At 34.3% G+C, this 15,625-nt stretch overlaps 1 protein-coding gene across 3 annotated transcripts in view; it reads right to left on the reverse strand.

Moving 5' to 3' along the window:
* The window catches only part of Focad (focadhesin), a 282,028-nt gene that overhangs the window by 24,150 nt on the left and 242,253 nt on the right, over positions 1-15,625 (reverse strand). The gene's annotated exons all lie outside the window — the stretch shown is intronic.

Raw genomic sequence — 15,625 nt, forward strand, 5'->3', positions numbered from 1 at the left:
ATAACCTGATATCCCAGAACACTTTGGTAAGAGAAGACTGTGCCCCACAAAGGCTCACACATAAGAGAGGAAGAAAAATTCTCTCAAGGCTCCAACATATACATCTCAAGGAATACATAAAACCCAACACAGGAATACAAGAAATATGAAAAACTAAGCTAGCGTGACACCTCCTAAAGTTCAAAATTCATCAGTAACTCACTTCAAATATACTGAAGTGGAGAAAATGCCAGATAAACAATTTTTTAAAAATGATTAGAAAAATGGTTAACAAATTCCAAGAGAATATAGAAAAACAACTGAATGAATTAAAGAAGTCAGTATAGGATATGAATGAGAAATTCAATAGGAGATGCAGATATTGAAGACCAAAACAGAAATCTTGGCAATAAAACAATAAATCAAATATAATGTTTGGCTGAAAGTCTCTCTAACAGAGTAGACAATGCTGAGCACAGAATCTCAGAGCTGGTAGACAGAGTGGTCAGCCTGGAGCATTGAGACAGTGCTAAAGAAAATAAAGGAACATGTCCATAATATGGAACACTTTCAAATTCATTCTATGAAGCCTGTATCACACTCATATCAAAACCAGATAAGAACACATCAAGGAAAGAAAACTATAAACCAAAATCCCCAACGAACTTAGATGCAAAAATCCTTAATAAAATATTTGCAAATCATATTCAACAACATATGAAGAAGATTGCACATTATGACCAAGTGGGTTTTTTCCCGGGTGGCAAGGATAGTTTAAAATAGGCAAATCAATAAATATAATTCACCACATAAATAGAATTAGGAACAAAAATCACAGTCATCTCAATAGATGCAGAGAAAGCCTTCAACAAAATTCAGCACCCATTCATGATAAAAACACTAAAGAAACTAGGAATGGAAGGAATTTACCTCATCAAAAAGGCTAGAGATGGGCTGGGGTTGTGGCTCAGCAGCAGAGCGCTCGCCTTGCACGTGTGAGACCGTGGGTTCGAACCTCAACACAACATAAAAATAAATAAATAAAATAAAGGTATTGTGTCCAACTACAACTAAAAAAAATATGTATTTTTTTTAAAAAGGCTACAGATGATAAACCCAAAGCCAACATCATAGTGAATGGGTAAAAACTGAAAGCATTTCCTTTAAAATTCAAAACAAGATGAGGATGTCTTCTCTTACCACTCCTATTCAATAGTGTACTAGAAATTATAGAAAAAAGAGAAAGATTATAGAAAACAGAGACAGTAGACAAGAGAAGGAAATATAATAAAAATAAGGAAAGTAGTCAAATTATCAATGTTCGCACATTATGAGATCCTACACTTAGAAGATCCAAAATACTCCACCAGAAGACTGCTATAGCTAATAAACAAATTCAGCAAATCAACAGGTTACAAAATAAAAAGCTTTCCTATATACTGATAATGAAGCTGCTGAGAAAGAAATCAGGAAAACAATCCCATTCATAAGAGCACCCCCACAAATAATAAAATACCTAGGAATAAATCCACCCAAGGAGGTGAAAGACCTCTACAATGAAAATTATAGAACACTGAAGAAAGAAACTGAAGAAAACACAAGATGACAGAAATACCTTCCATATTCATGGATCTGCAGAATCAATATTGTTAAAATGGCCATACTACCTAAAGCTATGTATAGATTCAATGTGATCCCCATCAAAATGCCAGTGACATTCTTCATAAACTAGGGAAAAAATATTCTTAAAATTCATTTGGAAGAATAAAAGACTGAGAATAGTCAAAGCAGTTCTATGTCAAAAAAGCAATACTGGAGGCTTCAAACTACCTGACTTCAAATTACATGACAGAGCTATAGAAACAAAAACTTCATGTTACTGTCATAAAAACAGACACAGACCAATGAATGGTACAGAACAAAAGATGCAGAGACAAACCCATACAGATACAGCCATCTGATCCTTGACACAGGTACCAAACACATACACTGGAGAAAAGACAGCATCCTTAACAAATGATAATAAGAAAACTAGTTATCTCTATGTGGAAAAATGAGACTAGATTCTAAATTCTTACCCTGCACAAAAGTAAACTGAAAATGGATCAAAGACCTAGGATATAACAGAACCTATGAAACTCCTGGGGCAGGGAGAAACAGAGTCAAGACTCCAACATATAGATACAGGCAACGACTTTCTCAATAGGACCAATAATGCCAACAATTAATAAATGGGAAGGCATAAATTAAAAAGATTCTGCACAGCAAAGGAAACTTCATTAAGAATATGAAGAAAAAAACCTACATAATGAGAGAGAAATCTTTGTTAGCTGCTTTTTGATAGAGGATTACTATACAGAATATATAAAGAACTCAAAAAACTTAATATAAAAAATGATAAATGGGCAAACAAACTAAACAGACACTTCTCAAGAAATAGAAATACCAATGGATACATGAAAAAATGTTCAACATCGTTGGCAATTAGGGAAATGCAAATCAAAATGACATTGAGATTTTATCTCACTTCAGTTAGAATGGCAGCCATCAAGAATACAAACAATAAAAAATGCTGTGAAGGATGTGGAGAAAAAGAAACACTTTCAAACTGTTGGTGGGATTGTAAATTAGCATAACCCTTTGGAAATCAGTATGGTGGATCCTCAAAAGACAAGCAATGGAAGCACAATATGACTTGGCTATATTACTCCTTGTCATTTATCCTAAAGAATTTAAGTCAGCATATTATAGTGATGCATGCATAGCCATGTTTATAGCAGCACAATTCACAACAATCAAACTATGGAACCAGCCGAGGTGTCTGTCAATCAAAGAATACATAAAGAAAATGTGGCACACATATACAATGTTTATTTAGCCATTAAGAAGAATAAAATTATGTCATTTTCAGGAAAAATGAATAGAACTTGAGAACATCATGTTAAGCAAAATAAACCAAACTCAGAATGTCAAGGGTGATATGTTTTCTCTCATATATGGAAGCTAGAGAAGAAAAAGGAAAAGAAAGGTGTGTGTGGTGGGGAGGTTTCATGAAAACTGAAGGGAAGAATAGAAGAGTAGAGGAAAGTGACGAGGGGGAAGGAGGAGAGGAGGAAAGGAGAAATACTGAGGAATGATATTGGCCAAATAATATTGTTAAATTGTGTGCATGCACGAATATGTAGTAATGAATCCCACCATTATGTACAAATTATAATGCACCAATAAAAATAAAGAAAAATTATATGCTAACAAATTAGATAATCTAGATTAAGTGCAAAAATTCCTAGAAAAACATAACTATGAAGTGACTCAGGAATAAATAGAAATTATGAACAAACCCACAACAAGTATGGGTATCAAATCAGTAATTTAAAAAAATCTTCCAACAAAGAAAGGTCCAGGAACAGAAAGCTTCATTAGTGAATTCTATCAAACATCAAAGAATTAACACCCATCTTTTTCAATTGCAAGAAGAAGAAGAAGAAGAAGAAGAAGAAGAAGAAGAAAATGGAACACTGTTTAACTTATCTTGTAAGACCAGCATTAAGATGACACCAACGCTAGACAATAATTAAGAGAAAAAGAAAAAACTGAAGGCAATATTCCTTACAAACATACATCAAAAAATTCTGAAAGAAACACTAGCAAACCTAATCCAATAGCATATTAAAGGGATTATATGCCATGACAAACAGGATTTATTCCAGGAATTTAAGAGTGGTTTCACATAAGAAAATTAGCCAGTGTAATACACAACATTAATAAAGAAAATTTTAGGGGCTGTGGATATAGTTCAGTTGGTAGAGTGCTTGCATTGCATGCACAAGGCCCTGGGTTCAATCCCCAGCACCACAAAAAATGAAAATTAAAAAAAAAAAAAAGAAAATTTTAAAACCACATGACAATGTGAATTGATTATCAATTTTTTAAAAACAAAATCCAACACCATTGCCTGATAAAAATACTCAGAAAACCAAAAGCAGAATGGAATTATCTCAACAAGATAAAGGGCATTTATGAAAAACAACCCATGGCTAACCTCATATGTAATGGTGAGAGATTGAAAGTGCCTCCTCTATCACCAGAAGCAAGACACAATGTTCACTGTCACCACTTCATCTTGAATGTTCTGGCTATAACAGTTAGGAAAGAAAAAGAAATAAAAGGCATTCAAATTGGAAAGAAAGAAGTAAAACTGCGTTTGCAGATGACATGATCCTATACATAGAAAATCCCAGAGAATCTTTTTAAATAAAAGAATTTTTAAAAGTTGCAGGGAATAAGATCAAAACCCAAAAATTGTTTCTATATTGCAACAGTGAATAATTGGAAAAAAGAAATTAATAAACAATTCTACTTGAAAATAGCACTCAAAAGAACAAAATATTTCTGAATATATTTACCCAACATAAAAGATTTATACACTGGGAAGTACAAAATATTGCTGAAGGAGATAAAAGATGACCTAAACAAATGGGAAAACATTTCATGGTCTTGGAGTATAATACTTAACATTGTTATGATGACAATATAACTCAAAGTGATCTACAAATTCAATGTAATCCCTATCAGAATCAATGCAATCCTTATCAAAATCCCAAGAACCTTTTCGGCATAAATGAAAAACTAATCTTCAAATTATTAAGGAATTGCAGAGGTCCCAAATAGCCAAACAATCTTGAAAAAGAGAAATGTGGAGAATTCACACACACCAATTTCAAACTTAACTGTAGAGCCACAGTAATCAAAACAGTATGATGTAGGCATATATACACCAGTGAAATAGAATTGAGAATCTAGAAACAAACCCACACATTACAGCCAATTGATTTTGAACAATGGTGCCAAGACCATTCAATAGAGGACAGAATTGACTCTTCAACAAATGACGCTTAAAAAAAAAAAAAAAAAAAAAAAAGATGCTGAGGGCTGGGGATGATGCCACTCAATGGCAGGAGCACTTGCCTAGCATATGCAAGGCCCTAAGTTCATCCCCAGTACTGCAAAAAACAAAATAAGCAAACAAACAAAAAGCAAATGGTGCTGAGACAACTAGGAATCCATATGCAAAAAAAGAAGTTGGCCACCTTACCTTATGCTATGTATGAGAATTAACTCAGAATGGACTAACAACCTACATATAAGGTCTAAACCAATTAAACTCTTAAAGGAAAAAAAAAATAGGAGTAATTGTTGGCCTTGGATTTGGTAATGTATTCTTAGTATTCATCAAATACACGAGCAACAGAAGAAAAAAATTAGACTTTCAAAGTTAAAAAATTTTGTGCAGAGAAATAAGAAAGTGAAAAGACAAGCTATAGGATGAAAGAATTTTCAAATCACAGATATGGGTCTCATATCCATAATACACCAAGAACTCTTACAACTCAACTATAAGAAGATAACCAACCTAACTTTTTAAAAACAAGCAAAGGCTTAAAAGAGAATTTTCCAAAGAAAATACACAAATGGTTAACAAGGATATAAGAAGATGCTCAACATCATTAGTTATTAGGGAAGAGCAAATCAAAGCCTCAAAAGATACCACTGCACATCCAATCAGATGGCAATCATAATAACAAAATGGAAAATAGTTGGCAATCATGTGAAGAAAATGCAACTGTCACATATTGTTGATGGAATGTGAACAGTGCAGCCACTGTGAAAAAAGTTTGGCAGTTTCTCAAAAAGTTAAACAGAAATCCCATATGATCCAGTTCTTCCCCTCCTAGATATATATACCCCAAAGAATTAAAAACAGGTGTTCAAATAAAACTTGTACACACTGTTCATAGCAGCAATACTTGGAACAGCCAAAAGGTAGAAATGACCCAAATGTCCATTGACTGATTAATAGATAAAATGTGGCATGTCCATGCAATGGGTTATTATTCAGCTATAAAAAGAAATGAGGTAGATAGCTGCTACAACGCAGATGAACTTTGAAGACACTCCACTTGAAAGAATTCAGACACAAAAGGCCACGTATTATGTGATTCCATTCAAATGCAATATTCAGAAAAGGCAAATCCATAAAGGCAAAAATCAGATTATTGATTGCTGGGGGTTGAAGGAAGTGGGAAAGGGGGAACAAGTGTTCAATAAGTTCAAAGTTTCCTTTTGGGGTGATGAAAACATTCTAGAAGCAGAGGGTGAAGATGATAGTACAATACTGTGAAGGCATTCAATACTACTGAATGTATATTTTATAATGGTTAAAAGGGTAAGTTTTGTGTTATGTATATAAGAAGCAGAGAAGGCATGAAGCAGTCTTTAGAGGAAAATGTAGAAAACCTAAGAGAAATTGATACCATGCATGCCCTGAAAGAAAAAAATAAAAGAAGAAGAAAGAAGAAAGAAAAAGGGAAGGGAAGGAAAGAAAGAGAAAGAATGAATGAACAAATGAACTTGGAAGAGAATTTCTGCCCTTGTATTTCTGGGAATCCTAGGAATCCTTGTAGTAAATATTTTTACTTTTGCATCCATTTAAGTTAAGTCATAACTGTCTACAATAAAAAGTGCCCTAACACCATTGCTACCTAGGTATTAGCCCCACCACTCCACTGAAACTGCCCTTGCTAAGATTTCTATTGGCCACCTAAATGCCAAATTCATCAGCATTTGTAAGTCTTTTTTTTTCCATTCTTTTCCATCTGAAAGTGCATCATGCCCTCATTCTTGAAATAATTGCTTCCCTAAGCTTCTATATTCTTCTATAGATTCTCACTGCCTGAGCTTGTCCATGCTGAGTTTCAAATATTACTTATGTGTTGACAACAATAAATCCTTACTTCTACTTCAGGTCTTTTCCCCATATTTTAGAGAAAAGAACAGTCTCAAAATCAGCACATCTCTTAGTCTAGCCAAACACTCCACAACCTCCTGACTAGTTGGCTTCTCTTCCTATCAACATAGTAAGTTAAAACTAGCAGTGAGCCCTCCACTGTTTGCCCCCAACACCTTTTTGCTTTTCAAAATACTGAAGCTTGGTCTGGGGATGTGGCTCAAGCGGTAGCGCGCTCGCCTGGCACGCGTGGGGCGCTGGGTTCAATCCTCAGCACTACATACAAATAAAATAAAGATGTTGTGTCCACCGAAAACTAAATAATAAATATTTTAAAATTCCCTCTCTCTCTCTCTCTCTCTCTCTCTCTCTCTTAAAAAAAAAATACTGAAGCTCAACATTCCTCCCACTTTCCTATAATGTGCTCTCATTCGTTCATGCTTTATTTCTTTTTGAGATATAATACTGGGAGCTCCGGAAATATTATCAGAGTTAATCAATGCAATTTCAATAATTCCTGACAAAGAAGGTAATTAAATTTATATTTATTCATTCAAACATTTATTGAGTAGCTATTAGGTGTCAAATACTGTTCCTAACAATAGTGACAGACCTGAACAAGACAGAACAGTTTCTATTCTCATGGGGCTTATACTGCAATGAGAAGACAAACAGAAAAGGGGGAAAAAAAAGACAAAATCAGGGTGGTCAATTTTGTGGTAAAAACAACAGGCTGAGATAGGAGCTAACTGGTTGGCTATTCACATAATTCTATACTGATGACACAATTGTGGCAAGTGTCCCTATTCAATGTTGGCTACAAATTGGAGTCTTTGGTTTCTCACAACAGAAACACAAAAATTAATTTGCTTTTTAAATGTCCTTTGATACATGATTCATGGAAATGGCCTGATAAAATCACAGATGTTACAGTAAATATGTGCATGGAATAACATTTGTCTCCTATTAAGGAAATGTATACAATTCTGTGTTGGAAATTGATATTTTATAAACAGACTTCTATTTAGAAACTTTTTTAGATTGAATGCTTTCAATATTACATAAAATTTTATTCTAGATCCTCTGCAGTTTCCAGAGGATGTGGAGAGCCAGGAAAAGGTATCTAATCAGTCCTGTAACACTAGGACCTTTTGTGAAATATGGCCATTTTTCAGTTGTTTTATTGCTCAGACAATGAGCTTTCCTTTGACAGGACACGGAACTTTCTCCAATGACTGCACTTTACTATACACTTTACGTATTGCTTCTATATTTGCTAGAATCGACCTGATATACAAGCAAGTGTCAGAAACAAGAACTTGTAAAATGGTTTGAAAATCATGTCATGTTGGTGGATGGTTCCTTTTAACAGTATATAGTGTCCTTCTTTATCCCTTTTGATTAACTTAGGTTTGAAGTTGATTTTATTCAATATGAGTATGGCCACTCCTGCTTGCTTCCGAGGGCCATGTGAGTGGTATGATTTTTCCCAACCTTTTACCTTCAGCCTGTGTATGTCTTTTCCTATCATATGAGTCTCCTGAAGGCAGCATATTGTTGGATTTGTTTTTTTGATCCAGGTTACTAACCTATGTCTCTTGATTGGTGAGTTTAGGCCATTAACATTTAAGGTTACAACTGAAATATGATTTGTACTTCCAGTCATGTTTATTTATTTATTTATTTTAGTTTGGCTAGTTTTTACTTTTTGGTTATTTTCCTCCCCCTTTACTGAGATACCTCCCGCTATTAGTTTTGGGCACTATTTTTCAATTCCTCTTCTTGTAGTATTTTGCTCAAAATGCTTTGCAGTGCTGGTTTTCTGGCTGTGAATTCTTTAAAATCCCCAGTCTGGACTTTTTTCTGTTTATTTTTCCTGCTTGCCCACAACCTAAATATTCATATATAAATATGATCAGTTATGTAAAAAAAAAGAAAGAAAAAGAAAATCATGTCAGTGCCTAATGCAATGAATCTTTTACATTTAAAAGGGCAGAAACAACAGTTACTGTAGTTCCCTTCAAGGAACATAACTAGAATCACAAAAGAAGTTTCACTATATTTGCAGGGAACAAATTCTGACATTAACTGGAATGAAGGGAAATACAGTCACTGTTAGAATAGAGAAAATATCTGGCAGTCCCATGAATTTGGGCGGGAGGGGTTATAGAAAGAAAGGGAGTCCCAAAGTCCATGGAGAAGAGATCACTGGCATGGGACAAAAAGACTCCAAATCTAAACAACAGGAAAGATCAGTTCCTGTTTTGCTGCTCTGTCTTCAAACAAGTGTCTTAGATAAGAAGAAATACTGTAATGCTTTATGAACAATAGATTTGAAACTGAGAATGCCTGCGGGTACTTGTTAAAAAGATCCAGATGTTTTGAAATCTAAATACAAAGTTGCTTTAAATCTCTCATTCATTTGACAGCTTCAAAGTTATAAATGGCATATCTGAACATAATGCATTACAACAGGACCCATTATTGCACATACTTTGGCTACACCAAGGATCAGATCGCAATTCTACAATGCACATATGTTACTAGTTCAGGAAGAGTCAGGCAACAAGTAGGCTACAGCCGGGGTGTGTATATTTTCCATCCCCAGCATCACATCACTTGTGTGGTATGGACATGTCTTTACTTTCTCTATTTTCAGAGTTGCTAGAGACAACTTAGATGAGAACTATTTTAAATACACACACAAGCACACAAACATGTGCATATATGTGTGTAGATCAACAAGTATTTGAATACTTTTACAAGCCAGGTAGTCTGTTCTAAGTATTTAGGATAAAACACAGATGTTCCTCCTGCCCATTGACGAAATTATAGTCTAATGAGGAAGACTTTAAACAACAAATTGAATAAAGTAAATAATGACATATATGTGAAATACTATGAAAAATATATAGGAATGCATCACATATGAAATCTAAGGTTAACTAAGAACATCAGGGAAGGCCCTATCTTCTCTTACCAAAAAAGAATGTTCAAATCAAAATGGAAACAATGAGGAAGCTTTTCTAGACAAAGTAGAAAACACAGGCAGAGATAATTATAGCATGGCAGATTTGTGGGAACTACGAGATGCTTTGATCCCTACCGGAACCTACCCTACCATCAGGATGGTTGGTGGAAATAATTGACGATTCTGAGACATCAGTTAGATACTAAAAGTTGGTAGGATATTTTCTTAAGAGCAAATACTTCAACAACATTCAGAGTTCCCAGGAATGAAAACATCCCAGTTTCTTTAGCACGAGGAAGGGCCACCAAGTCAAGGGTCAGAGGAGAGGGCACCCAGGGGATATGAGAACCTGAGTGAGGAAGGCAGTGTAGCAGGACCATGGCCCAGGAGGGACAGGAGATTGGGTACATATGAGATTGAGTGAATGAGTAAATATATTACTAATAAGGGGAGCCAAATGTTTTATTAAGAGAGGAAGGAATTAAAATATGAAAATAGAGAAAGGTAGAATGAACCCTGGTGGTGCTGAATTGGAACTGCAGATATCAGTGAGAGTTCATGGTGATACATAGATATAAATATACATATAGAAATAAATATACACATTAAAGAGCAAACATATATTTTCTAGCTCTATCCACTGAGCAGGCCAGGGAGCTGTGATTTTTTTTTTTCCCCCTGGTAGCAATGAGACACTCTGAAGTCAGATCTTAAGTTTCTAATATCATTCTCTGCTACAAGGAATCTGGGCTGCTAAGTTGTTACAGGGCTGAAGATAGTACTAGATAAGCCTACAACAACTTCCTGTGTCATACAGCAATAAAGAACTCAGAGAATGACAGGATTGGGTCAAAAGGACACAAGAATCTCTTGAAGAAGAACTTACTGGTCAAGTCAGGGACAATCTGAAGTTCAAAATAATGAAGACAACTGAATAACAAATAAATAAAATATAAAACTAAGAGTTCATACTAATGAAAAGGAAGAGAGAGAGGGAAGAAGGGAAGGAAGGAAAGCCTCCTTAAAGCAAAATGCCTACTAAAGTAATGTACCTAGAATGATAGAACTTAAAAATCATTTTTTGGCAATTATCATACTAGTAATTCAGGCAAGATACATTAAAGGATACCAAAACTAGTTGGTGAAAATAGGACATTTAAAAGTAAAAAATTTTTATTAATGATAAAGAAAATAATAACTTCATATGGAGAAACCTAGGAGACATCACTTTATCCATGTGGTCAGTAGGAGGGGGATACCCTGTGCCAGCTGATGGGTTACAATGAGAAAAAGAGAGTTCCATTTCTGTGATATTCCCACTAAAAATGAGTGACCTGACTCCATAGGAGAAACATCGGGCAAATCCAAATTGAAGAGCATTCTATAAAATAACTGGCTTTTAATCTTGAAACATGATAGGATACAGGAACAGTTTCAGACTGAAGAAGACTAAGAGACATGGTGAACACACAAGTACCTTCTGGGTTAGACCTTTCCAAGTAAATATGTCAATGGTGGGGGGGTCCCTGGGTGAAGGGATATGGGAGAGAAATGTTTGCAACTTTTCTGTAAATTCTTGTGACTCTTTGGTAAGTCTAAATTATCTCAAAATAAAAAGTTAAAACACACATTAAAAAGAAATGCTATATAAGATGTACATTCTACTGTCATGTATAACTAAAACAAAAAAATTAATAAAAAAGTAATGCTAAAATTTAATTATAAAAATCTCTTGAATAATTCAGTAAATATATGCAAAAATGTTCATTCTTTCTGACAATGAATGCAAATAAAAGCATTCTGACTCATTTTTATTATCATCTTTGGCTTATCTATTTGTTTTGCTTTGTAATATGATATTATAACTAGAGGGGTTTATTCTTTGTTTACTAAGTAGAATTACATAAAGTGACTCAAAATCCTTACAAAGGGTTCTATAAAGAAGATACAATTATTTTCTCCATTTTGCAAAAGCAACTGAGGCTTAGGGTCGCAGGAGGCTTGCCTGAGTTGGAGAGACAGTAAACAGTGGAAGTGGGATGTGAACTCAGGCAGTCCAGCTCCTGTGCTTTTAACCTCTATGATACAGTGCTCTACATATTCATACAAGGCTGATGAATCGAAAACTGGCATGATCCTTCTGAAGAGCAAAGAGGCCATGCCATTCACCTGGTCACCACATCATCAGACTCTTGTCCACTAATAAACTGCTGAGAATTTATCCTAAGGAAAGATATTGCAGATGAGAGACAGCTACATTCACAAAGATATTCACTATAATGAAAAAATTTAATAACCAATAGAGTAATGATTAAGTTAATTAGAACTCACCAACTTGATAAAATATTCTACAAACATCTAAAAATATTAACAATGGAGATAGATATATGGGGAATGGAAAAATGTTTATAATATCAAGTTAAAAAATACAAATACACATAAACAGGGAAATGTGTAAAAATTGTATGTGTATAAAATCATTAATTTAAAAAGTAACATTTAAAATTAATATCTATAGAGTCATGGAATAATCACTGACTTTTTCCTTCCACACATTTTAATGTTTGCAACAAAGATAAAACAGTGGCTCATGCCTCTAATCTCAGCAACTCAGGAGGCTGAGGCAGGAGGAACAAAAAAAAAAAAAAAGGTCTGAAGGTGTGGCTCAGTGATAAAGCACCCCTGGGTTCAATTCTGTGTTCCAAAACAATAAATAAATAAAAGATAAAACCCATGAAAAACATCCTCTATAGACAACTGTTCAGAAACTGATGCAATGGGATTCTTTCTATACTTCTTCCAAGCCTCCTTTTGGAGGAGATAAGTGGTAAGTGTCCATTTATATGAAAATTCATTAAATTTTTAAAAATCATATAAGATAATATAAACCTTATGAATATAATACCTACACACATACAGGGGGGTATATAATGTTGTGTATATAGTTGCTTTCTCTAGGTGGTGCTATTACGGGAGGTTCTTTTTTTATTTTATTTGTTCTTTTTAGCTACACATGACAGTAGAGTATATTTGACACATTTATACAAACATGAAGTATGTCTTATTCTAATTAAGATCCCAGTCTTGTGGATGTATGTGATGTGGAGATTCACTGTGGTGTATTCATATATATGAATAGGAAAGTCATATTAGATTCATCCTGTCTTTCCTTTATCTTCTTTATATCACTTTTGAACACAGTATTTTACACCTGTACTTATTTCTCATGATATTTTTAAGGAGTTGTTTAGGTAAAATATTACTAAGCTAAAATACTATAAAAAGTATACATAGTCTTGGCAACCAACTCCATAATTTCATCAAAAAGCAGACCACTTTCTCATATTATTCTATACTCAGCTCACTAATTCTGTTCCTTTGGCTAGATTTCTTCTCAACAACTATCTCATGCTCAAAATCCAAAAATGACCAAGAATACACCCATTTTAATGTTTATAACATTTGTGTACAAGTCTACTTATACACACAGATCACTGACCAATCAACTCATATTAAGAAGGAAATCCATTCATAAGAACTATACACACTATACACTATACACTATACACATATATAAGATATATATATATATATCTTATATATAAAATACATATATACACATATATAAAATATATATCTTATATATTTTTCTCAGATGAGACTTCTTACTATGAACTTTAGAGCCTAATGGAAAAATATAAGCTTAGAAAGTATTACTGAGTCAAATTACTCAGTAACAGAATGACAACAAAAATAATCCTATTATGTAGAAATATCTAATGTTAGCATCAGAAAGAGATAATACCTTTATTAAATACTTTAAATACATCTTCAATATTCTGTAAAAGAGGCAGATAAACAATGAAATCTGAATGTGATAGAGAAAACAAAGATTAGAAATAAAGAATAAATGAGTAGAAAAAAATCATAAGAATAAAAAATTAGATGCCTTTATCAGAAGGAATAATTCATGATAGGAGGATTTTAAGCCTAGCAGAGTGAAGAAATGTCCACAGAAAAAGAGAATGAGCACAAAGGGTAAGGATACATCTGATAGGAGGAGGCCAGGGCCATCAGGGAAGCAGAGGAATGTTAAATGGTATACAAAAAGCAATTACATTCAAAGCCATGAACTGAAATCTTTAGAAACTGAATGAAGTTCATTGACTTGGTATGGTTTTCAACGGTCTGCCTCTGTGAAGGAATGAACATGCCATGAACATCCTGTCTGTCCTATCACATAAGTATAAAGTGAGCAAAGAAAGGCTTCCTGAGCCTCAGAAAGCCGATTAATATGTTTGCTATCTAAAATTTGATTGGCTAGGATGAAAATCACAATGCCCAATCTCATCCTGGCATAAGTGTGGCTCAGATACAACCCATCACTTTTCCTCTTGTGAGTTAATGTTAGTTACAAAGAGCCCACGGAGGCAGTGAAACCAAGCCATCCCTGAAGTTTACTATCTTCAGCCTACGCCAAGCACGAGTTTTCTTCTCTAAAACCATTTCTTCCTCAAAAGAGTTCACCAAAGTTGTCATCCTTCCTATCAGCAGCCCCACTGAGCTCTGGTGAGTGACATCCAGACATTTAAACTCAAAAGCTGCTTCAGAAGGGAGTTATTAGAATTCAAATGAGCTGGGCATATTGAAGAAGAAAACACTCGTTTGCATGCACACCTCCGCTTTTGGCCATCCCATTTAGTCCCATAGAGCAGGGTCTGGTTTTGTTTTTGTAAATGGGCTTCGGAGGCGGAGGTCAGCCTCCCACGGCCCCCACTCCTTTGGGGTCATCATTAGTAATGTGTAAGGCTGAATAGACTTTCCTCTGAATCTAGTCAGCAAACCTGACAAGAAGGCAGCCCTCTCCCACAACCTGAAAATGCCAAAAATCCAACTGGTAATATGGCTTTTTTAAATACTTCATTTATCAGTTTTAAAACAGCTTTCAGCAAGAGTGCACATCACAACACTGATTCGGTCACAACCTGATTTTTCAGTCTTAGAGCAGAACAGATCCTGCTGTGCCATGACTCCATAATCATAAAAATATTATATTTAACCAAAAGTTCCCCATAAGATTCAGAGAAAATTCATTTCTGCCAAGAAATACTGGTCTGGGGAGTCAACTGGCATTTTATTTACTTGAGCAGGAAAAGAATCTTTCATTTGACTAGATTATTTCTCCCAAAAATATCTTACCTTATCATCATTTAAAAATTTTGTAAAACTGAGCAACCTAACAAAAACATAGCAAAATATATATTGTGCTAGTATCATTCTGGCCATGGAAATTTTAGATGCTTATTTAGTAAGAATTGAATTTCTTACTAATGGAGACATCTTTATCTATTTTAAGTAGACTCAATTCATAGCAATATAATCATTAAAATAATTTGCATATTATACATAATACACAATGTTTGTCAATACCTGTGTCATGTACAACAATGACATATGTCAGTTTTTATTAAGGATAATTAAAAGTAAATAATGCTAACAAACAACCATAGGATAACATCACATATTCTAGAACTCCAGAAACTAAAGAAATGTCTCCAGGCTATGATAATTATTCATAATCTGGAAGCTCCAGGATTACTGTGCTCAGTGGGAAATCAGACAATGTGACCTTTAAATTCCTTTCCAATGGTGAGATTTTATTCTTCCATGACCTTCATCAATCAAACTGTTTCCTCCAGATTTCTTCTAGTTTTTAATTTTGATTTGTTTAAAAACTTTTTTCTTCCCACAGTCATAATGGTCTTGCTACAGTATAGGTACTCATTTTGCCAAACCAAGAAAGAATAAAACCAGCAAACATCAATGAGGAATATTACATTAATGAAGCTGGTGGCTGAGCCATAACATGATCAGTTTTAATCCATTTT

Source organism: Callospermophilus lateralis, chromosome 2 (assembly GCF_048772815.1).
Source record: "Callospermophilus lateralis isolate mCalLat2 chromosome 2, mCalLat2.hap1, whole genome shotgun sequence".
NCBI classification, from domain to species: domain Eukaryota; kingdom Metazoa; phylum Chordata; class Mammalia; order Rodentia; family Sciuridae; genus Callospermophilus; species Callospermophilus lateralis.